Here is a 23,467-nt window from a genome sequence, read left to right on the forward strand (position 1 = left end):
TAGGTTTAGTAAAAAACATATAAGGCTAAAGGTGGAATTTTAAAAAAATAATAAGGATAAAAATGATAATATATTTAATAAGCTATAAGCTTTAAGCTTCAAGCTACCTGAGATAGCTTATAGCTTAAAGTTTTAAGCTACTAAAATAAGCTCCTTCACCTTACACTTTCATCTCACGGTTGTTGATGGTGTTTGTGGGTGTTGTTGGAGATGGTTGAAGTGAGAAGAGGGAGAGTAAGAGTGAGAAGGAGAAGAAGGGGAAAAATCTAAAAACCCTGAGTGTAAAGTCTAAAATTTCCATGGAGCACCGATGGACCAAATTATTAATGGTCCACCCTAATGGGAACCCTTAGTTGGTATCATGTATAGTATAAGACTTAATAATATTAAAGTTGATAGTACTAGGCTCTTTTTTTGTACAGTAAACTGAATTATCATTGATAATCAAGCAAAAGATCAACAGAGAGAACACCCTCCATTGCGGAAGGATATTTCTCTAAACCAACAAAAATGTAATTCGAAAGAGTTTAACTTGGCTAAAAAATTAATATTATACATCATTTGGTTATACATTGTTTAACTTACAATATCGTATAAATTGATATAATTAAGCATATGTTTGATGGATAGTGATCATGATGGAGAATAATGGAGATGATGTGGTGGCGGTAGAGATGGCAGTGAGGGTGCCAGCGGTGGCGTGGTAGTGGTGGAGGTAAAGTGGTAGTCGTGATGGTGGTGGTGGAGAGAAGATGATGGAAACAATTGTGAGTGGTAGTGGAGTTGGTTGTGGTAGTGGCGGTGGGGTAATAGTACTGATGACAGTTGTAAGTGGTGGCGACAACGGCGGTGGCGAAGGGTGGTGGTTCCGGCAGTAATGGTAGTCATGGTGGCGGGTGGCGGTGATGGTAGTAGGGATGGCGGTGGTGGAATCGGTGGTGAGGGTGAGGATGACATTGATTGTGGCGGTAGAAATGATAATAGTGGTGGTGGTAGTGGTAATGTTGTGTGGTGGTGATGGATGTTGGTCGCAGTGATGATAGTGGTGGCGGTGGCGATCAGGGGCGTAATCAGGATTTTAACATTGGGGTAGCCAAAGATGAAATGAAAAATTAATTTTTCTCTCTTTTATCTAAACAATGTTCATTTTTTAAAACAACTTTTAAGCATAATTTTTGTATCCTTCATTTTATCAAATTTCATTATATCAAACATAATTTCATCGAACAATAATCCAAACGACACTATATGTGTAAATCAATTAATATAATTGATATTTTTAATAAGAAGAAGAAAGACATAATTAGTTTGACTATAATAAATACCAACCAATCATAAGTTCGTTAAAACTAAAAGTGAGAGTAAATAAAAAAAAGTTATGTCCCTTTATGATATTATTTATAGGTTTTAAATAAATTTAATCATCAAACACATCTATAGACTTGTGCCTAGCTTAGTGGTGAGTCAAATTGAAGAAATCCTAGGTGTAGGAGGTTTGATTCGTGTTTGGAGTTTTTTTCTTTTCATTTTTTATGGTATTTTTTATCCAAAAATGAAAATGAAATGATGTAATATATTAATTTATTCGTGTGTGCGCCTCAATGCACTAGTTGATACGAATTACTTGATAATATATTAATTTATGACTAGGGCAGACACAGGTGAGCCACCTCGATCTATGCGCCCCTGGTGGCAATAGCAATAGTGAAGTCGTGGCAGTGGTAGTGGGGGCGACGACTTTGGTGTGAAAGGTGTGGAGGTTTTGTGGTGGTTGTGAGAGACAAGTTGATTGAGAAGGGGAATAAGAGGAAGAAGATTATGAAGAAGAAGAAGACGAAGAGGAAAATGGAGGAAGAGAATATAAAAAATGATTGAAATATTTTTAAAGGACTAAAAATGATGTAAAACACCCACGTAAACACATGTATCTGACTAGGATTGTCACTTAGATGATGACTTAGCAAAAATGTCACACACGTTTTGACGTCATAAGGACTTTTTCAAAACAAATAATTACTCACTCTTTTCTTGATCTTTTGTTGTTTAAGATTATGCACAGTGTTCAAGAGTGCAATCATTGATATATTTTTGGACATAGACACACATATTTAATGTTGAGATATATAGGTTGAAGAGAGATAGAGAGTAATATTTATGAATAATTATATCTTCACATCTTATTTTTTAGGTGTGGAGAGGTGGAGAAAGAGAGAAATATGAAGAAAGGAGAGAGAAAGAGAAAGTAAATATGTGATATATGATTTGATTGATAAAGGAAAGAGAAATAATAGAAAATGAAGGTGGAAAAAGAGTGGAGAGGTGTGTGTATATCATAAAATGGGTTAAGAAACTTGTTATGATTTGGATTGGTAAAAATAAGAGTTGATGGGTGAGAGATATAATATTAAATGAGGGTATACATGAAATAAATTGACAAAAAATGCATTGGGTTTGTAAAACAAAAAAAAAATTGAAATTTAAGCGAAAGTTAAAACAACAAAAGAACATGAACAGAAGAAGTATAAAGTATTCCCTCCGTTATTTATTATAAGGCAATTTTTTTGTGGTTTTTTTCTTAAATATAAGTCCATTTCTAATATTTAGGTAGCATTGATTACTTTTTTCCCAAATTTACACTGTATTTAAAACTAAATATTTATGTTTTTCATGATTTAGTTTATTTCCAATGCCACTATCATTAATTAACCTATTCTAGAAATTCAAACTCTTCATCATTGTATTACTTCCTGAACTACAAGAGTATCAATTAAATGCATTATGTGGTGTCTAGAGATAGTGGGATATTAATTAGGACTGATAATTAATTGAAGTGTTAAATGTAACACCCTGATTTCGGTGGCGTCACTTTAGTAACAAAAAAGAAAATAAAGCGGAAAAACGTGAATATTTTTTTTTTCGATTTGTTTAGATAATAAATTTAAAGACTCGTCGACATAAAAACTTTACAACGAAAGACAAACATAACTAATGTACAATAGATTTACAGCCCCCGCTGTAAGTAGAGAACCATGTCACGAGTAACCTCCAGTGACGGGAAGTAACCGAAAGTAGTGCCCGTGGGCAATATGTACAAACCAAGTGAAAGGTCAAGTGTACGCAATACAGTCCTCCAAAATGAAAGTAGGTCAGCCCAAAACGGCCTGAATAAGACCTCCTAGTCCAACCAACTCTCTGTGATTTCCATAAAGAAAACCACACAAAAAGATAACGGTCGAGAAACCTACCCTGCCCCAAAATACGAACATGAAGACCAGAGCTATAACACTACTCCTACCCTAATCCTGTCCAGAGGAGTACACCCCAGCACTCACAACTACATGCTAGCGTGATCATCGTCCGAATCAGAATCCAGGACGACTAGGTCTGTGTTTGCGACTATCCCTCCTCTCGCAGCTGCTACAAGCTCCTGTGCTGGTCTCTCGGGTCCAGAACCCGAACCAAGGTCAGCAGCGACAGCCACAGTAAGTGAGCTAGAGTCCAAAGAAGTCCCTCCCACAGGCTTCTCCTCCGATGGGTCCTCATCGTCAGAAGACGACGGTGGTGGTGGTGCTCCTACTCCGGGTCCGCAGTGCACGCCAGGTGGCAGGTTGAAGCTGACAGTGTAATGCCTCAGAACTCCCTCTGTCAAGTGTCTCAGACTGTCGACACGATCTTCCATTATTCTCCCCGAGTAGATCGCTCTATGGCCAGCGGGGTCGACCACCCATGAGTCGGGGATCTCCTGATCAAGCATCTCAAACCTAGTCCCCCCCGAAGGGTGGACCATCGTGAACCAATCCGCCATGGACATCTGACAAAAGGCGTAGTCCGCCCAAACACACACAGAAGGCGCGAGGGTCAACTCCAAAGAATTACATAAGTAATACACCAGTAGATAAAGTTTAAGGGATAACAACTTAGGCTTAGAAGTTTGTGATAGCATTATAAATTATATATCTTCCAATGGATATAAATGACAAATAATGACAATTAACATGTATCAAATAAAATTAACAAGTAACAATCACACTCGGCAACTAAGTCAGTATGCATGGTGCATGAATAAGATGACGAGGAACAAGATGCAATCCGGAAAGATGGGCACCATCGAGTCAGTCCTATCACCGGCCATAGTGGGACCATTTCCGCTCGGGTGTCTCTTATACCAAACAAAATGTAGTCAGATCAGCAGTATACCCGCAGGCCTGCCATTTCCGTCTGCTACTAAGAATCACCGCAGTGTTATTATGTGGAAATCCGGGTCTTATGACCATTTTGGAATCCACCGAGGTCCGGCATCCCACCGTGTATTAATCCCAGAAATGTGTGCATGAATGCAAAGTGATTAGCCAAACAACGTCTCCGACTTCACTCGTCACGTCGTCACGTGTTCTAGTTAACTTATTGTCTTTAAAAAGAATACCCTAAGGTAAATGTCGATTCTGGGACAAAAGACAATTAATTATAAAAAGTGTATTATCTCATTATGATTTCTCAAAATCATCCGACTCATCTCCATCCGATGGTCAAAAACTGCTCAGCGAGCAAAGAGTATCGACATACTCGGAAACTATCCGTTTCCCGGCTTATCTTTTAGATAGCCAAACAACAAAACTGCTCCTCGAGCAAAAGAGCATCAACGTACTCAGAAACTTATTAATTTCCCGGCTTATCCTTTAGATAGCCAAACAACAAAACTGCTCATCGAGCAAAAGAGTATTAACATACTCAGAAACTTATTAGTTTCCCCAAAACTTGGATTCGACGACATTTCTCATTTTCCAAAACTAATATCCAAACCCTAAGCTTTCATCTGAGATTGTTATCATTATTTAAAGGGTTCAGAGGTTGTTTAGTGTATTACGAATTTTGCTTGTAAAACAATTTCCATTTAGTTTTATCTCTAATCTTATGAGTTTAAAAGATCCCATAATCTCAAGTAACTCCCAGAGAAGGTCTCGATCCACTAAAGTATGAATAAGGGCCCGAATCTCCGTTTGTCCCATCAAACTTTCCCAAAATCTCATGATAAGTTCTTGCATAACTGCCCGTTTATCCTCTCTGACGTACAACAGATATATGTGTAATTTCATAATCAAAGTAACACAATCCAACAGTCATGGAACATATATCAACACATCCTAGATTAACCATTTAGCACATAGCATGTAGATCAATATCAACACATCCTAGATTAACCATTTAGCACATAACATGTGAGTCAATATCAAAAACAATTCCAACGATAAATGATTATCATTTGTCAGCCGTAGCCTCAGAAAACATTTTTCCCAGTCAAACACAATCAAGTGCATAAACAATAAATCAAGTCCAATTCGTCGACACCTAAAGCATTAGCTAGTATTCAGTGAGTAGCCCTCATCTGTAGCTCCTCCAGTGTGATCCTGAAGCGTTCCTTCACAATCTCCTCTTTCCGCTCCTTGGAAATCCTCAAACGAACCTTAGAGCGAAAACCACAGAATTCAATCACAATCAGTCAGAAACTCAACAGACAACAATTACTAAAGTTACAAGAAGCATCATAAACTCCGAAGTACGATAATCTAACGCGTTAAGACAAGTTTTCGAAAAACAAAATTTCCCTCCCCCTATGGAGGTGCTCTCGGCCACACACACTAATTGTGTGCGCCGATTTTTCTTCGATCAAACTTGGTTCCTAGGTTATCATTAGTCGTAACTAAGGCGAATTAAAGCTCGGAAAAATTATCGGATCGAAAACTGTCGCAGGGGTATTTTGGTCAGTGTTTTTAGCTCGGAATTTCAAAATTGGAATTTTGAAAAACAAATTTGATGGGGACGTCACCAACGACGTTTATGACAACTAATCATACTAGCGCTAAGCTCAGTCGAGATTTTTAAGTCTAAAGGACGAAACTTTGGCTAAAAATGGGTTTTTCAAGAAGAATTGAAACTTGGTGGCAATTCGGCGACATTCGGCAAAATGTAATCCGCTAAATATGCTCTTGGGCATGCATGGAATAAGTTTAAACAGAGAAATCGAGTTATTTGGACAGTTTTACAAAAAGCTCAAAACTTTGAGCACAGAAAGACATAGAGAAAAGCAACAGAATTGACGATCAGAAGTGAGAGATAGCATCTATACCTCGATGTCTTCGAGTAGCAACAAACGGTGCAGCGATCGGGCAAGAAACGGCGAAAATCTTTTTCCTCCTCCTTCTCCTTGGTGCTCGCGGGTTTGGGTGAGAATGGGTTTGGAAAATTGTGATTTTTTTCAAGCTATTTATAGTTTATGGAAAATGCGGAAAAATGAAAATTTCGCGATTCCGATTTTTCCTGTGCCTACCTCTGTGAATTCTAAGATAGGTTCTGGCGACAGAATTCCAAAACTCAGAATAGGTTTCTTGGAATTAAGACAAACGATCCAAAGTCGGTGTAAATCGATTTTACCCGAAAAACTACTTTTTGCAATTGATGTCGGATGACAAAACTTCTTTCTGAAGAAAGATTAGAAACCTCGAAAGAAATAGGTGTATGCGCGCGGAATCTTTGTTTGAAGCTCCGAATAGAAAAAGTCTCCATCGACCGTTTATTTTAAGTTTCTTGAGTTATCAGGGATTTAGTTTCGGCAAACCTCCGAGAATTAGAATCGGACGTTCGTACATTTCAGGGTTTCGTATCGAAATACTCGTCATGGAAAGATTAAGAGAAGCTCTAACATTTCTCTGAAGATTCTTGGAATTAGTTTCCATCGTGTCTTTAAGTGTAAATTAATCGTTTAATATCGCTCTCGTCCTAGGTATAAGCCAATACTACTTGCGCTATAACTTATATCGACTTTAATACTATCCTTAGCCTTTTCCCTGAACTTTCTCCTTCATAAATTTATTCCATTTGATAAACACTTGTTCAGGTTTTCCTTCACGTTACATCGAAACTAATCGTGAATAGGAATTTTATTCGGTTTATTCTAAGCTTAAAAACTTGGGTCTCACATTAAAGTTATAAGTAAGGGTAATTTAGTAAAATTAATTAAAAATTTTTACAAATTTATTGTACTAAATTAACTTTAACCACTTTTTTTAATCCTAGATATTCAGGTAAAATGAACTTTATAATAAGGAATAGAGGGAGTACTAATAATTTTGTAATTTTTTTTAATGACCGTTTTAAATTTAGGGGTCTAAGTCAGAGTTTTTTATTGTTTTCCAAGGTGTCTTATAACCGGCAGTTATGAAATTAATTCATAGAGTCTCTGAAATCACGTTAAGTGATGTATGTCATGATAAATCATTCTCCATACTCATCGCTAATGAATCAAAACTTTGGACTAGATGATTAGGAATATAAGTTAGGGATTAAAAACATATCTAACCATTTAATTTATTATGTGTTGTTTGAAAAAAAATTATTATGTGATTTAATTTAACTGAAAATTTATATATAGGCCCTCCAAATATTCTGTTGGGATCTCAGAAGCAAAGAAACTGTAGAGAGGGAGCAAGCGTTTCTAGCAAGGACTTGTATTTGCATGTGCCACCTCGTTGTCTTCTTCTTCCTTCTCCCTCTCATTGCATCGCCCTTCATCACTCACGTCTCTGCAAACGACCATGAAGCCAAGGACAAGGAGTTCGTGCTCACATTGTGTCACTCCAACTTCTCCGACACCGTCACGAAGCAAGATTTCATCGTCGTCGAGTTCTACGCACCTTGGTACGCATGCATTTCCTCTTCGCGTGTGTTACATTACAGATCTCACTATTCATTTCTATTTTTAATTTTGTAGAATGAATCATTGATATTGGCATTTGTTGTCAATGAATCAGTTATGTAATGATATACAAATTATCAAACTTTTAAATTTGTTTTGATAGTGATCATGGAATCAGTATTTGAGATTGATTCTTTGTTGCCTATATTCATTGTATGATTTACGTTTGCCATGCAACTTACTGCTAAATTTGGTGTATGGCGATGTTCGTCATTGATTACTTGATTTGGTTAGGACAGAATGTCAAAACTGAAAACCCATTTCTATGAGAGCTCAAGTGATTGTAAATAGTTAGTGTTTCAATTTGTGTGAATATAAATATGTTTAATTTTCATTATGTGCTGGTTTGAGTGTAATGAGATTCGTTTCTGTTATGTACTAGGGAGATCTGACGTAGAAGACTGACAGAAAGTAAATCCTAGCAGAGTACTAAAAATATCATAAAAGGAATATTCTCATTAAATGTTCAAAAGATACTTTTTACAAGGTGTTGACCTCTCCTTTTATAGAGGGAATGATCATGATGTGGACTTTTGCTGTACTTGGGCCTGACAACCGGGGCCCAAGCCTTTATACATATGAGACAAATCTAAAGGAATCTTCCAGCTGGCGTGTGGGCTTGTCTAAAGGGTGGGCGGGATTCAGTGTTATTCTGTGAATCCCGCCAAGACTGACTTTCGTTCCTGGTTGCTCATTTTGGGCGGGCATAAGCATCCCTTATGTCCCGCCCAGTCCACATGCCCCCAAGACATGAGGCTCAAGTTCCTTGAGTTGAAATGTCTTTAACGTGCCTGCTTTATAGCCCTTTGATGTGCATACCGTCATTCCTTGTGATCGTAGGCGTGTTGCCGTATTCATGCTTATGCCTTCATCGCCATTTTTGTTGTTTCGTCAATATGGCGCCATTCTCATGTTCCGTGGCATGTCGCCATTTTATTTTTGTTTATGCATCGCCCTCATCATAACCGTAATGTTCACGTCTTTTCAAATGACGCACGTATCCTTGTTTTCCGGGATTTCGTCATCGTTGGTCATAAATGCAATTTTCAGTTGTGCGTCTCGAGGAGTAATGTCTTTTCGCTTCATACCTTTTCGAATTTCAAATCCCACGATCCCACGATTCTTCACGATCTGCCCATTCATTCTCTCTCCTCCCATTTCCTCTATAAAAACCCTTTTTACTTTTTTACTTTTCACTCTCTGAAAACCCTTTTCCTCAAACTCTCTGCGATTCTCACTTTTTCCTCTTTTGAACTCCGGCGAACCTCCGTCACTCCGGCCGTCGTCATTGCGCGGTGCCTTCCCATAGCCGACTTGCTTTCTACTCCATCCTCCACTTCTTCTTCCGGTGAGTCTTTCCTCTTTCTTCTTTCTTGACACTGTTCATCTTCTTCTTTTTTCTTGCTGCAACTGTTCATCTTCTTTTTATTTTTATGAAATTACCCAGCATGTCAATGCACAATATCAGCATTTCTTCTTTAGAACTTTCTTCACCATCTTCGGAGGGGGAAGTTTCTGCCCCCACCGTTATTGAAATTCATTCCTCGCCCTCTACTCATGAGGATTCCGGTCCCGCCGGCTCTGTAGATTCTATTCTCTCTTCGAATGGAGAATTGTCTTCACCCGAGTGGCGTTCAAACGCACATTTGGTTGAAGATAAATGTCTTTTGCGTTCCATCTGGGGCAGTGTTGGAAGCATCAGCTCACTTCGAATATCGTCCCAAGGGTTTACCAAAATAAACCCCGCCACCTCTAATAACGTAGATCACCTGTTGAATGTTCTTCCCTGTGGCGAGGGTGATTGTGTTCTTTTACGCAAAGACTTGTCCGATGAATCGCCCGATTTCTTTTTTGTTTATGGTTATTTTTTCCTGGACTTGAATATCAAACTTCCATTCTCGCCCTTTATATGTCACGTTCTTTCCTTTCTGAACGTGGCGCCTTGTCAACTCCAACCCAACGCCTGGGGTTTTATTCGCTGTTTTGAAATTCTTTGTGAACATTTGAGTTTCACTCCCACCTACCCCTTGTTTTTCCTTTTCTATAAAACAGTCACCACGAAACCTACCTCTATCAAGTGGGTTCCTCTTCTAGCCCGTAAGAACATGAGCCGATTCACCGCTCTTAAAAGCCATTACAAAGTGTGGCAGAAAAAATATTTCAAAGTTATGGAGTCGCCCGAAATAAATAACTTGTTCCGAGATTCCGATAATAATCCACTCTTCCCCTTTTACTGGACAAAAAATCCTCGCCGCAAAATATCCGTTTCATATGACGCCTTAGATGAGTCTGAGCAAGGTATCGCCGATTATCTTCGCACACTACCAGTACTCTCTGGCCATGACCTGATTGAGGCGTCGAAAGCCGGCACTTTAAATCAGTTTTTTAGTAAGTTTATGATCTTTTCACATGACTTGCTTTTTTCTTTTTGTTCATGTGTTTTGTCTAACTAATACTTTCCATGCAGCTACGATGGGAAAAGGCAAGGTTGATTCGAACCCGTTGAAGTTGAAGTTGAAGGAATACCTCGCCCAGTCTGCCGCGGCGGCGAAGAAAAGGACCGCCGAAAATGAGCAAAAGAAGAAGAATGAAGGTGCTTCAGGCTCTGATAATGTCAGGGACCCTAAGCGCCAAAGAACTTCAGGCGCTGCTGGTGGTAAACCTTCTCATCAATCAGCTGGTGCTGCTTCCCAAAGTCAGCCTACGGAGAAAAAGAAGGGACATGACACTATCCCGCCACCTAACCAGGATTCAAGCTTGCTGATTAACCGCCCGCCAACTCCATTTGGCCAAGCTGGCACCAGCTCAGTCATTGGTGGCGAGGCTCCTCCCCCTTTGCTGAGTTTAAATGATCCTCACTTCAATGGGTTGGACTTCATGACCCGCACCTTTGACAACCGGGTCCACAAAGATGTTTCCGGTCAAGGCCCCCCAAACATTGCTTCCTTGGCCATATTTCATGCACTTTCCGCCGCCAGCACTGTGGCGGGAATGGCCCAGTGTGTGAAAGAAGTGATTTGAGCCAAGAATCGTTTCGAAAAGAAGGCAGCCGATTATAAGGCTGCCTATGAGCGAGCTAAGGCTGATGCTGAGACCGCCAACAAGAAGCTGAAATCTGCTGAGGAAAAGTGCACTAAGTTAACTGCTGACTTGGCGGCTTCTGACCTGCTTCTTCAGAAGACCAAGTCTCTAAAAGACGTCATCAATGATAAACACACTGCTGTTCAAGCCAAGTGCCAAAAACTGGAAAAGAAGTACGAACGCCTGAATGCTTCCATCTTAGGGCGTGCTTCTCTCCAGTTTGCTCAAGGCTTTCTGGCGGCCAAAGAGCAGATTAGTGTGGTTGAGCCGGGCTTTGATGTTTCCCGCATTGGGTGGCTGAAGGAGATCAAGGATGGTCAAGTGGTTGGCGATGACGACATTAGCCTCGACCTCCTTCCTCAATTCAATGATGAAAGTGAGTCTGAAGAAGAAGAAGATGATGGCGGAGATAAAAATGATCAGAACAAGGGTGAGGATCAAGGAAAGGAATACCCTCAAGTTGTTGCAGGCCAAGGAGACAGCGCCAACAACGAGAATCTGCCTTGAATTTGTTTTTATTTTATGAAGTCAACATTGTGCTCTGGGCATTGCCCTTTTGTTTTTCATCATTCTCAATCATGTACGGGCGTCGCCCCCTTTTCTTACTTTTAATGAAGACCGTTTTAAGTTCATTCGTTGTTACCAAGTTGTTACCAACTTTTGTTGTTACTTAAGTTTTAAATACCTTTGCCGATTTTTCGACGAGGCTTGGTTTCTAGTGGCCACTAGAATTGCCAAGGCTTGTAATATTTGATGGCGATACTTTCTTATTCCGAAAGGTTTATTCGCGGTATTATATACCTTGATACGATTTACCTTGCATAAACTCGTAATATAAATTAAAAAATTGAAAAGTAACTTGTTGAAATAATCTTTTCATTACTTTTTCATACATGGGAACAATTGTCCCTTCATTCTTTATACATGCCGCCTCATTAAAAACCTCTCCAAAGAAAGGAAAAAAGAGTGCGGCTTCATTCACCTTTGTTGTTTCTTTTAACTAAAATACTGCTTTAGATGAGAGGCGTTCCATGTTCGTGGAACCTTTTGACAGTTTAGTTGTTCCAACTTATAAGCTCCTCCTCCAACATCGCCTATAATTCTGTAAGGCCCGCCCCAATTGGGCGAAAGTTTGTTGTGTTTGTCAGGTATTGTATTTTTTCGGAGCACTAAGTCTCCTACCCTCATCTTTCTTGGCACTACTTTCGTTGAGAATTTTCTTGCAACCTTCACTTTTCCCGCCTCATTCCTTATGTGTGCCTCCCGTTGTTCCTCCGGCAACATAATTAGATTTGCTATCAGATTTTCCCCGTTGTCATTCTCATTAAACCGAGCCACTCGCCAACTTTGGTTTTCTATTTCCACTGGGAGCATGGCGTCAGTCCCATAAGTTAAACGATACGGGATTTCCTTTGTGCTTGACTGTTCAGTGGTGTTGTATGCCCAAAGAACGCCTGGTAGTTCCTCCGCCCAAAGCCCTTTTGCTTCATCCAGTTTCTTCTTTAAACCTTTCAGGATAACCTTGTTAGCCGACTCAGCCTGCCCATTGGTTTGTGGATGTTCTACAGAGGCAAATCGCATCTCGATTCCCATTTCTGCACAAAATTCCCGGGTAACACTACTTGTGAATTGGGTTCCGTTATCCATTACGAATGCCATGGGGACCCCAAATCTACAAACAATCCTTCGCCCCAGGAAGTTCCTGACCTTGGCGGCTGTGATAGTTGCCACTGCATCGGCTTCTATCCACTTAGTGAAGTAATCAACCGCCACGATGATATACTTCATTTGTGCCTTCGCTACCGGGAATGGTCCCAAAATGTCAGTCCCCCACATAGCAAATGGCCAAGGCGCCATCATGGTTGTTAATTCCTCCGGCGGAGCCTTGTGTAAGTCAGAGAAGACTTGACATTTTTCACATTTCTTAACATACTCCAGACAGTCCTTCTTCATTGTCGGCCAATAAAATCCTGCTCTCAAAACTTTTACTGCCAAGGATCTCCCGCCGATATGGCTGGAACACACACCTTCATGGACTTCCGCCATTATTCCATGGGCGTCCTTGATGTCAACACATTTGAGCATAGGAGACATGATTCCCCGCCGATACAACTCCCCATCCACTAGCGTGTAAAAACTGGCCTCTCTGCGTTTTGCTCTCGTGTTCAGATCGTCATCCTGTGGAGGGCTCTGTAGAAAAATCTTGATTGACTCCATCCATGAAGGCTCGCCTTCAATTATTGACTTTACTGCTTTGAATTTCACTTCCACTAGATCAATACTTGGGCGAGGCAGGGTCTCCTGAATGACTGTTTGGTAATTGCCCAATCGCCCTGTACTTGCCAATTTAGCTAGCACATCAGCCCTCTCATTTTGGCTTCTCGGGACATGTTCTATCCTAATGTCTTTGACCTCCATCATTAATCTGCGCACAACCTCCAAATATTTAGAGAGTTGCGGATCCTTCACTTGATATTCGCCCTGCACCTGCTTAACCACTAACTGCGAATCGCCTTTGATGAATAACTTTTGAACGCCTAGCTCAATAGCTAACCTTAAGCCGGCGATCAAAGCCTCATATTCGGATTGATTGTTGCTCGCCTTGAACTCAAACTTTAGAGATTGCTCTATGATCATTTTATCTGGGCTTTCAATAGTTATTCCCGCCCCGCTTCCAGCATTGTTGGAGGATCCGTCCACAGATAGGACCCATTCTCCCTGTATTTTCTCTCCTTCTGTGGGTGTTAATTCTGCCACAAAGTCGATCAAACTTTGAATTGTAACCTGGCCCCTTGGCTCATATTGTATATCATATTCTGATAACTCAACTGACCAGCTGACCAACCGCCCTGATAAATCAGGCTTTTGAAGTACCTGCTTAGAGGAACATCAGTTTTAACCTTGACTTGGAAACTTTGAAAATAAGGCCTGAGACGCCTTGCCGTTTTCAAAATTGCCAAAGCCGCCTTTTCAATTTTTTGGTACCGCAATTCCGCCCCCTGCAAAGTGTGGCTCACGAAATATATAATTTTCTGCTTATTTCCTTCTTCCTGGAGCAACACCGTACTCACCGCCTTATCAGTGACCGCTAAGTAGAGTATTAATGGAACGCCTGATGTTGGTTTGGAGAGTACTGGCAGTGTGGCTAAAGTTTCTTTCAACTTGGTAAAAGCTTGTTCGCATTCCTCTGTCCACTGAAACTTTGAATTCTTTTTTAAGCATGTGAAGAATGGGGTTGCTTTGTCACCCGCCATTGGCAAAAAACGTGATAAGGCGGCCATCCGTCCTGTCAGACGTTGAACCTCCTTTACACTTGTTGGGCTTTTCATCTCCAAGATCACCCTTCCCTTGTCTGGGTTCACTTCAATTCCTCTTGATGTTAACATAAAACCCAGGAATTTTCCACCCTGGATCCCAAAAGAACACTTCTCAGGATTTAACTTCATTTGATATGTTCTTAATTGAGTAAATGCTTCCATAAGATCGCCTCCATGATCACCAGCCTTGGCGGACTTTACGATCATGTCATCCACATATACCTCCATATTCCTGCCTACTTGTCTTGAGAAAATTTTGTCCATGAGCCGTTGATACCTAGCTCCTGCGTTCTTCAAACCAAAAGGCATTGTCTTGTAACAATAATTCGCCTGATTGGTCATAAATGCTGTACTTTCTTCATCCGATGGATGCATCATGATTTGATTGTAGCCCGAGTAAGCATCCATGAGACTTAAGAGTTCATTCCCCGACGCTCCATCCACAAGCTTATCAACATTGGGAAGTGGATATGAATCTTTAGGACACACTTTGTTAAACCGCTGCCAATCTTTAGAAATTTATCCTTAATTTGCACTTGCTTGGTTTCTTCCAGAGGTTGTGGGCGGAAATCATCAGCATCGTCTCTTGGATCCAAACTAAATCCCTCTTGTGGAAAGATTTCCGTGATTCTGTGACTTTCTTTGGCGGCCTTACGCCCATAGAGCGCCACACTTCTTAAATAACACTCTCTTGCTGCACTTTGGTCCACATGCAATACCCCAACCTTTCCATTTCAGGCTGGATATTTAACAGTCAAATGAGCAGTTGAAATGACCGCACATAGCTTGTTGAGGGTGTCTCGCCCCAAGAGTACATTGTAATTGGCTCTGCACGCCAAGACTAAGTACTTCACTTGAAATTTCTTTACAAACTCTCCTTCGCCAAAGGCAGTTGGTATTTCCACATATCCCCGAACAGTGACACGATCCCCTGTAAATCCTACCAAGGTTCCTTTATACGGCCTCAAGTCTGATTCTTTTAACCCCAGGCGATCAAAGGCATCTCCATAAATGATATCCGCCGAAGATCCCTGGTCTAGAAATACTTTCTTCGTCACATAATTGTTAACCCTGATTGTTACCACAATTGGATCGTTGTCATGGGGGATCATATGCACAAAGTCCTGAGGGGTAAATATGATAGGGGAGTGATTCACCCAACACTCGCTTTCGTTCGCCTCATGTACTGAGTGTACTGCCGCCACATAGCGTTTTCTAGCCCTACTTGAAAGTGCACCCCCGCCGAATCCTCCTGCAATAGATGAACATTCCCCAACAGGATCGCCCAACTCCTCAACTATCTCCTTGCCTTTGCCTTTGTCCCCTTGGGTGATCTTAGCGACCTCTGGCGTTGCTGTGTCTTTAACAAAGTTTGCCAAATGGCCAGCCTTAATCAAACGATCAATTTCCCGCCTTAAGTTCCAACAATTATCTGTCGTATGCCCCAACGCTTTGTGGTACTCGCACCATCTATTGGTATCCACATTAGCTGGCGGCCGCCGTGGTGGTGGCGGATACTGCACAACGTTTGTCTGCCCAACTGCCCTTAAAATGGTACTTAAGGGTGCATTCAACTTAGTGAGTGGCGTTGGGGTTGGCGGAGCACCATGCTGACTAGTTGCGGTTGCAGTGGGACCTTGGGAATTTCTGTGCCATGTATTTTGAAATCCGGGTTTGGAGTTTTGATATGGTCCCGGTCTTGGTATACGGGGGGTTTGCGCTACCCTGGTTTCCTTCCCCGCCTTGGGTTTCTCCTGAGAAACACCGCCAGATTGAGACTGCTTGCGTCCTTCCTCTCTTTCTTGTTTCTTCTGATCATCTTGCTCAATTAATATGAATTCCTGAACACGGGCACGAAGGTCCATCATGTCTTTTGCTGGCCGCCTCGTTAAGTCCCGATTCAAATCACCCGCCCTGAGGCCATTTTTGAAAGACGCCAAACATACGTCCAGATTGTCCTCCTCCAACTGAACTGCCATCTTACTGAAGCGTGCCATGTAGGTTTTTAACTTCTCGCCTGGCTGCTGGTGTATGCTGATAAGATCAAACATCGTTGCCTTTGTGGTTTTATTGGCGGAGAATTGAGTTAAAAATTTCGTGGACAAATCAGTAAAATTGTCAATGGAGAAGGGCGGTTGGCGGATAAACCATTGCATCGCCATCCCCTTGAACGTTGATGGTAACAACCTACACTTCACCTCATCTGTTGCTCCTCCAATAACCATTTTTGTGTTAAAGTAACGCAAGTGTTCCATGGGGTCAGAGTCGCCTGAAAAGGCGTCCAACGCCATCGTTTGCAGATGCTTGGGTATGCCCACCCTTGTGATGGCGGGAACAAAAGGCTGGAATTCAACAACGTCCTCGGCCTCGAGCCGTTGTTCTTGCTTATAGTCTTGTCGCTGAGTTAAATACTGCACCTGGGCTTGCAACTGCTCGTTCTGGCTTTGTACTTTTTGCAAAGTGTCTAACATTTGTTGCAAGGCCGCCGGAGTGATTCCCGTCACCACCTCTGGTGCTTTTCTCGGAACGCTGGTTTTGAGGTCATCCAGATTTACATATTCAAGCGGCGCTGATCGTCGCCTGACTCCTGGATCTGATCTAGCTATCAGATCTGAAGGTCTCCCCGGAGCTGCATTCACCAACGACACCGGTGACTGCGCCACTGAGCGAACCCCCTCCGAAGAAGCCTCCTGCTCCGGCTCTTGAGGTACTTCTCGGTTGTTATATCGTCCACCGCCGCGGCCGCCGTGACGACCACCACCCCTCCGGCGATGATCTCGGCGGCCCACGCCACACGAACGGGTTTCCATGGATCTTAAAGCTCACCGTCTACGTCAAGTTGTAGATCGAGGTAAGACCCACAGACGGCGCCAATGTTCTGTACTAGGGAGATCTGACGTAGAAGACTGGCAGAAAGTAAACCCTAGCAGAGTACTAAAAATATCATAAAAGGAATATTCTCATTAAATGTTCAAAATGTACTTTTTACAAGGTGTTGACCTCTCCTTTTATAGAGGGAATGATCATGATGTGGACTTTTGCTGTACTTGGGCCTGACAACCGGGGTCCAAGCCTTTATACATATGAGACAAATCTAAAGGAATCTTCCAGCTGGCGTGTGGGCCTGTCTAAAGGGTGGGCGGGATTCAGTGTTATTCTGTGAATCCCGCCAAGACTGACTTTCGTTCCTGGTTGCTCATTTTGGGCGGGCATAAGCATCCCTTATGTCCCGCCCAGTCCAGTTTCCTTAAGCATGTCATATGGCCTTATGTTTGAATACAAAAGTCTCTTAACAGCCGATTATACACACGGGTGATTATTCTTCTTGCCTATACAGGATGAATTTTTGGGAAACAAAAAACGGTTAAATTTAATGATTTTTATGTCTCAAATATTTTGGGATCCAACTTTTCTGCCAGTATTATAAACACAAGGCTACATATTTTTATTTATTTTCTGAATTGATAAAAGGTTAGAGCTGTACATGATGATAACAGTTTCAGCTATGCAATATGTGAAATTCTGGTCATACTAATCAGGGCCATTATTCTTGGCAGCCTACTCAATATTAGTTACAACAATAAAAGCAACTATATCCTTATCTCACTAGCTAGATACAGGTGGCTACTTGGATCAAACTATGGCACTTAGTCCAAATGACCAAGCATAGATCACTTACCTCTGAATCTCGCTTAATGGTCTAGCCTTTAGTTTGGTTTCTATCTAACTTTAACCATTGTACTATTCTTCTTTGATTTACCCTCCTTTACCAATACTTCTGAGTTCTGAGTATTCTCCTGTTAAGGACAGAATATTAAGGAATAGTTATACAAACTCTGGATGTTCGTGAGTCAGTCCTCTCCCACTAAAACACACAACTTCTGAATGAAACAAATGAACAAACACACCCCCTATTCAATAACCACCCCTAGACAGTTACAAACAGACACAACTAACCCAATTTAAATTAAAACAACCCTAACAGCTACTGCTGGGTGCAACGGCTATCGAAGGCACAAGGCACAGTTCAAGCGCACTGCTCACACAGCCCCTATCATCTCCACAAAAGCTCCAATCATCTAAGACAACAATCTTCATATTTTCTATGGGAGTTACCCTAACATTGTAACAATTTCATAATTAATCGTATTTGGTATTGGTGTACTGCTGTACTTTAACAAATATTTTCCCCCTAGTGTATAAATTTTTTTCATGTTTCCTTTCTAGGTGTGGCCACTGTAAGAAGCTTGCTCCAGAGGTAGTTCTCTTTTCCTTTTGTTTCAGGATTTCTATTAAGTTCACCAGGTAATCTCGTATGATTACGAGAATACTAATTTTCTATAAGTTTTGCTCCTGCAGTATGAAAAAGCTGCTTCTATCTTGAGTAATCATGATCCTCCAATTCTTTTGGCTAAAGTTGATGCCAATGAGGAGAAGAACAGAGGACTTGCAAAGGAATTTGACATTAAGGGATTTCCGACAATCAAAATTCTGCGAAATGGGGGTAAGGTTATTCAAGAATACAAAGGTCCCCGTGAAGCATATGGTATTGTTGACTATTTGAAGAAGCTAAGTGGTCCTGCATCAACTGAAATTAAATCTGTTGATGATGCTAGTGGTTTTGTAGGTGAAAATAAAGTTGTTATTGTGAGAAATCTTCCATTGTGATTTTGATTTATTTCTTATATGCATTGGCTGATTATCATACTATACTATATTTTTTCAGGTTGGTGTTTTCCCAAAATTTGATGGGCAAGAGTTTGAGAACTTCACCGCATTGGCAGAGAAATTGCGTTCTGATTATGATTTTGGTCACACCTTGGATGCCAGACATCTTCCACGGGGAGAATCATCAGTGAATGGGTCCATGGTTAGATTGTTCAAGCCATTTGATGAGCTATTTGTTGACTTCCAAGTAAGTGTTGATTTCTGCACTGCAGATATATAATTGTTTTGTGTAATTTAATGTGTTTGTTTTGTTTAATTGTGTATATTGTCTCATACTTGTAGGATTTCCATGTGGAAGCTTTAGAGAAATTTGTGGAAGAATCTAGTGTTCCCATTGTGACTGTCTTTAACAATGACCCAAGCAATCACCCTTATGTTGTCAAATTCTTTAACAGTCCTCATGTAAAGGTAACGTGCTATCTAACGCAATTTTGTTCTTTCAATATTAAGCTGGAGGATTTGTATTGTCTCTGGCTCTCTGCATTTATATTTGTTACTAATTACCCGCTTCTATTACTATCATCCTTGTAGGTCACCTATTTTTCATAATTTGCATGTTTTACCTTCACTTTATATTCCAAAATGATTGTTTTCTTTTGATTTTGTTCCTCTCACCTCTATGTTAAATGATATGTACTTTATTATTTGAATATGCCAACATTATAAATTAAGTAAAATCCAAAGTTTTAAAAAAAGGAATGGTTCTCGGTCTATTCTGCTATTCCACCTATTGAATCATTATTTGCTTTTGATAAAAGCTTAGTCTCCAAAGGTTTTGTCATTCCCCTTGCTTCTTGATTATTGGTAATATCAGAATACTGCAATGGAGCATTTCTAATAAGATATTTTTTTCTTGAATATCAACCCAGTTCCTATTGGATTAGGCTCTTGATTTGTTTGTTCTATGAATATATTCATGTATATATGACTTTATTAAAAAATTGGCTTTAGTACATGACCTTTTGTGAGATGACTTATCAAACTTACTTGTTAGAATTCTATATCATTGACATTGTTTTTCTCTCTCTTTCACCCCTTCATTTATTTGAAGAGTTTAATGGATATGCACTTTCAGTGTAAAACAGTTTTACACTAACAACCAATCACAACATGCCACATAGGAGGAATAGTAAATATCATTTTAAATTCTAATTAAAACAAAGATATATTTTATGATGTGGCGGAATTCAATTGGGCGTCTGTGTAAAAAAAGTTTACACTGACGGTGTATTTCCATTAAACTCTTATTTGAATACTCTTATTGCTTTACAATTAATAATCAATTTTTTTTGCAATATTTCAGTTGACATCATTACATTACCGATGTATCATATATTTATTCCGATTTTCTATTTCACTAGTTCCTTATCTGGACAATTTTGACTACTTCTATAGAGGCCGAGTTCTAATTTAAGATTTTGAAATTGTTAGGCATTGCTATTCATTAACTTAACTTATGGCACTGCTGATATTCTCAAACTAAAATACCATGAAACTGCTGAGCAATATAGGCAAGAGGGCATAAGCTTTCTAGTTGGAGATGTTGAGGCTAGTCAAGGTGCATTCCAGGTTTGCATCAAAATAGAATCCATTCTTTTTCTTTAGTTATCATTGTTATTCATTGCATAATAATATTTGATATTTGACATTATGAATATGGCTTATCCTGACAGTATTTTGGCCTTAAGGAAGACCAAGTGCCTCTAATTATCATTCAAGAAAACGATGGGAAGAAATTTTTTAAATCCAATCTGGAACCTGATCACATTTCAACTTGGTTGAAGGCATATAAGGTGATGCTTATTTTGATATGTAACTTCAGCCTTTTACTTGATGGAATTTGGTATCTGTATTTTTAGTTGGGATATATAGTTTTTGTAATATTTCTTGTATTAAAATTTTAAAGTAACTATATTCCTGCTGTAGATGGATTTTGTATCTTTTACTCAAACTAAGTCCCTGTATAATTTTAGGATGGAAATATTGAACCATATCAAAAGTCTGAACCTATCCCTGAAGTTAACAACGAACCTGTTAAAGTGGTAGTTGCAGACAGTCTTGGACGACATAGTTTTCAACTCAGGGGAAAATGGTATATTTTATTTCTTCTTCTCTTTGGTTTTATTCCAGCAATTATCTGATTGATCTTAGCTTTTGGCATATTCAATTATCTTTACTTGTCGGGAACGAGCACTATACTATGCACTAGGGGTGAAAGCGGGTATGGTCCGATCCGTGAATCTGATCAAATCGATCCGAACCGAACACATTATGGTGGCTTGGATTGGATCATTGGTTCGGTTCAGATTTTTTTACTGAATACGATCACCAATGATTCGGGTATCGGATTTGGGGATTGAAAAACCGATCAATCCGAACAAACCCAATGAATTAATAATTTTTTTACATTAAGCTCAAACACTTTCAGCCCATTACATTACATATTTATATTGGTATTAGAGATATTAGTTTTATTTAGATTATATGGATTATGTATTTATCGAATGTTCTGTTCTTTAAAAATGTTGGATTTTTCTATACTTTTTATAATTTTTCACATTTTTAGAATAATTTTCGTGCATATTTTCAATTAATTTTTTTTTCATTTCAAATCCAATCATCCGAACCGAACCAATCCGATTGAGATCGGGTTGGTTTGGTTCGAGTTTAGAAGTAAAAATCATGAAATCCGAACCAACCCAAACCAAACATGTTTGATTGGTTCGAACATTTAAACACCCTAAATCCGAACCAATCTGATCCGATTACACCCCTACTATGCACCGGCACCGACATAATTGATCACATAATGAATCTCTCTTGCTTGTCAGTAAAAATCCTTTCATCTAAAAGTTGAAGTACTCTTGACTTTATGAATTTGGATTTGATTGTGACTTGCAATATTTCTTGTTTATGCAATTTGTTGAATATGACTCTCCTATAGATTTCTATGACTTTAAGAACTGATAATTTATAATTCGGTCTCTATGCAGAACTTGACAAAATATTGTATCTATTCCTTTACAAAAGATGAATGGCTCAGTGTCATATAGTTCTGTTATATTTCCTTCTTAGTTATTTTCTAATACATGTCGATGTATGTGTGTGTGTGTGTGTATATATATATATTTATGTGTGTGACTGTGATTATATGTAGCCTTAATATTACACATCTAGTTAAGACTTATGTATTAACTGTTGAGGATTTGAGATTGAATTTATTAACTATTAACACAAATACCTTGCAGTTCTGCTAGAGTTTTATGCTCCTTGGTGTGGTCATTGCAAAAAGTTGGCTCCAATATTGGAGGAAGTTGCTGTTTCATATCAAAGTAATCCTGATGTTCTTATCGCAAAGCTGGTAAGAACCCGATTCCCGAAGGTTTTAAGATTTCAAGATTATGTGTATATTTAGTTTAATTAGGAGTAAGCTGCTTGATAACAGCACAATGCAAGAGCATATGATACAGTATTAATCACAAAACAACAACTGTGATTATATGTAATGATTTTAGAGAATTACACATCAAATGTCATATTTTCATTATCTTTTACTTCCATCTTTTTCACTAAATTGCTCTCACTTGTTTTGTGTTACTTTCCAGGATGCAACTGCCAATGATATCCCAAGCGAGACCTTTGATGTACAAGGTTATCCAACTCTGTACTTCAAGTCAGCAAGTGGAAAAATATCAAAGTATGATGGAAATAGAACGAAGGAAGACATCATCGATTTCATTGAGAAGAACAGGGATAAAATGGATCAGAAAGAACAAGTAAAAGATGAGCTTTGAAAAGGTAGATATCTGTATTTCATTAGTTCAGATGAGATGTACATTCTTATTTGTTAAAACCAACTATGAAATATGTCTTCCACAATTCCGTACTCATGTTTTGATTTAGTTGTCTTTCCTTTCCAGGAATACAGATATTCCATTCTTAGGATGTAGACACACTAAGTTATATGCAGGACCTACATGTTTTGTAACCTAGAATTAGAAATCTTGGTGAGTTAATTTGCCTCTCTTTTTATCCTTTCAGTTTTGTTTTCATTTAGACGATTTTCTGAGTAAAATGGGAGTATTTTTTCCTTGGCACAGAATAAATTGATACCAAAAATTTGTGGCGGTAAAAAAATCCTTTGATCCTTGTGTGATTAGTAGTTGTGTTTAAATTCTATATCTTTATGCATCCTTTTTCTTAGTAGTCAAGATATCCTTTTCTTTGGTTGGATTGGTCAAGATATGTATCCGTTGAAAAGTTTTACATTGTCTAGACAAGACTAAATAAGTGTTTATAAATTGCATAGCAACCTTCATTTCTAAGCTAGTTTTTGCGGCAGGTATGTTTGGTTCAATGAGATATTTAATCGAGGCGGAAGAGAGAGATTTTAATTCTTATTATCTTTGGTTAAGAGGATGAAATGATAGAGGAGGTGAGGGGGAAATAACCCCTTTCATGTTTGGCTAATTTGGGGGGGGGGGGGGCGGGGGTTAATACAAATATTTTAGTTACCTATACTTTTAAAAGATTATAAATCCCATTAAGGGTATTTTTATCTAATGCAATATTTTATCTCGCAATTCCCCCC

At 39.5% G+C, this 23,467-nt stretch overlaps 1 pseudogene; it reads left to right on the top strand.

Annotated features, from left to right (window-relative positions):
- Positions 1-877: 877 nt before the first annotated feature.
- Positions 878-22,888, top strand: LOC130732082 (protein disulfide-isomerase-like; annotated as a pseudogene).
- Positions 22,889-23,467: the final 579 nt, after the last annotated feature.

Source organism: Lotus japonicus, chromosome 1 (assembly GCF_012489685.1).
Source record: "Lotus japonicus ecotype B-129 chromosome 1, LjGifu_v1.2".
NCBI lineage: Eukaryota > Viridiplantae > Streptophyta > Magnoliopsida > Fabales > Fabaceae > Lotus > Lotus japonicus.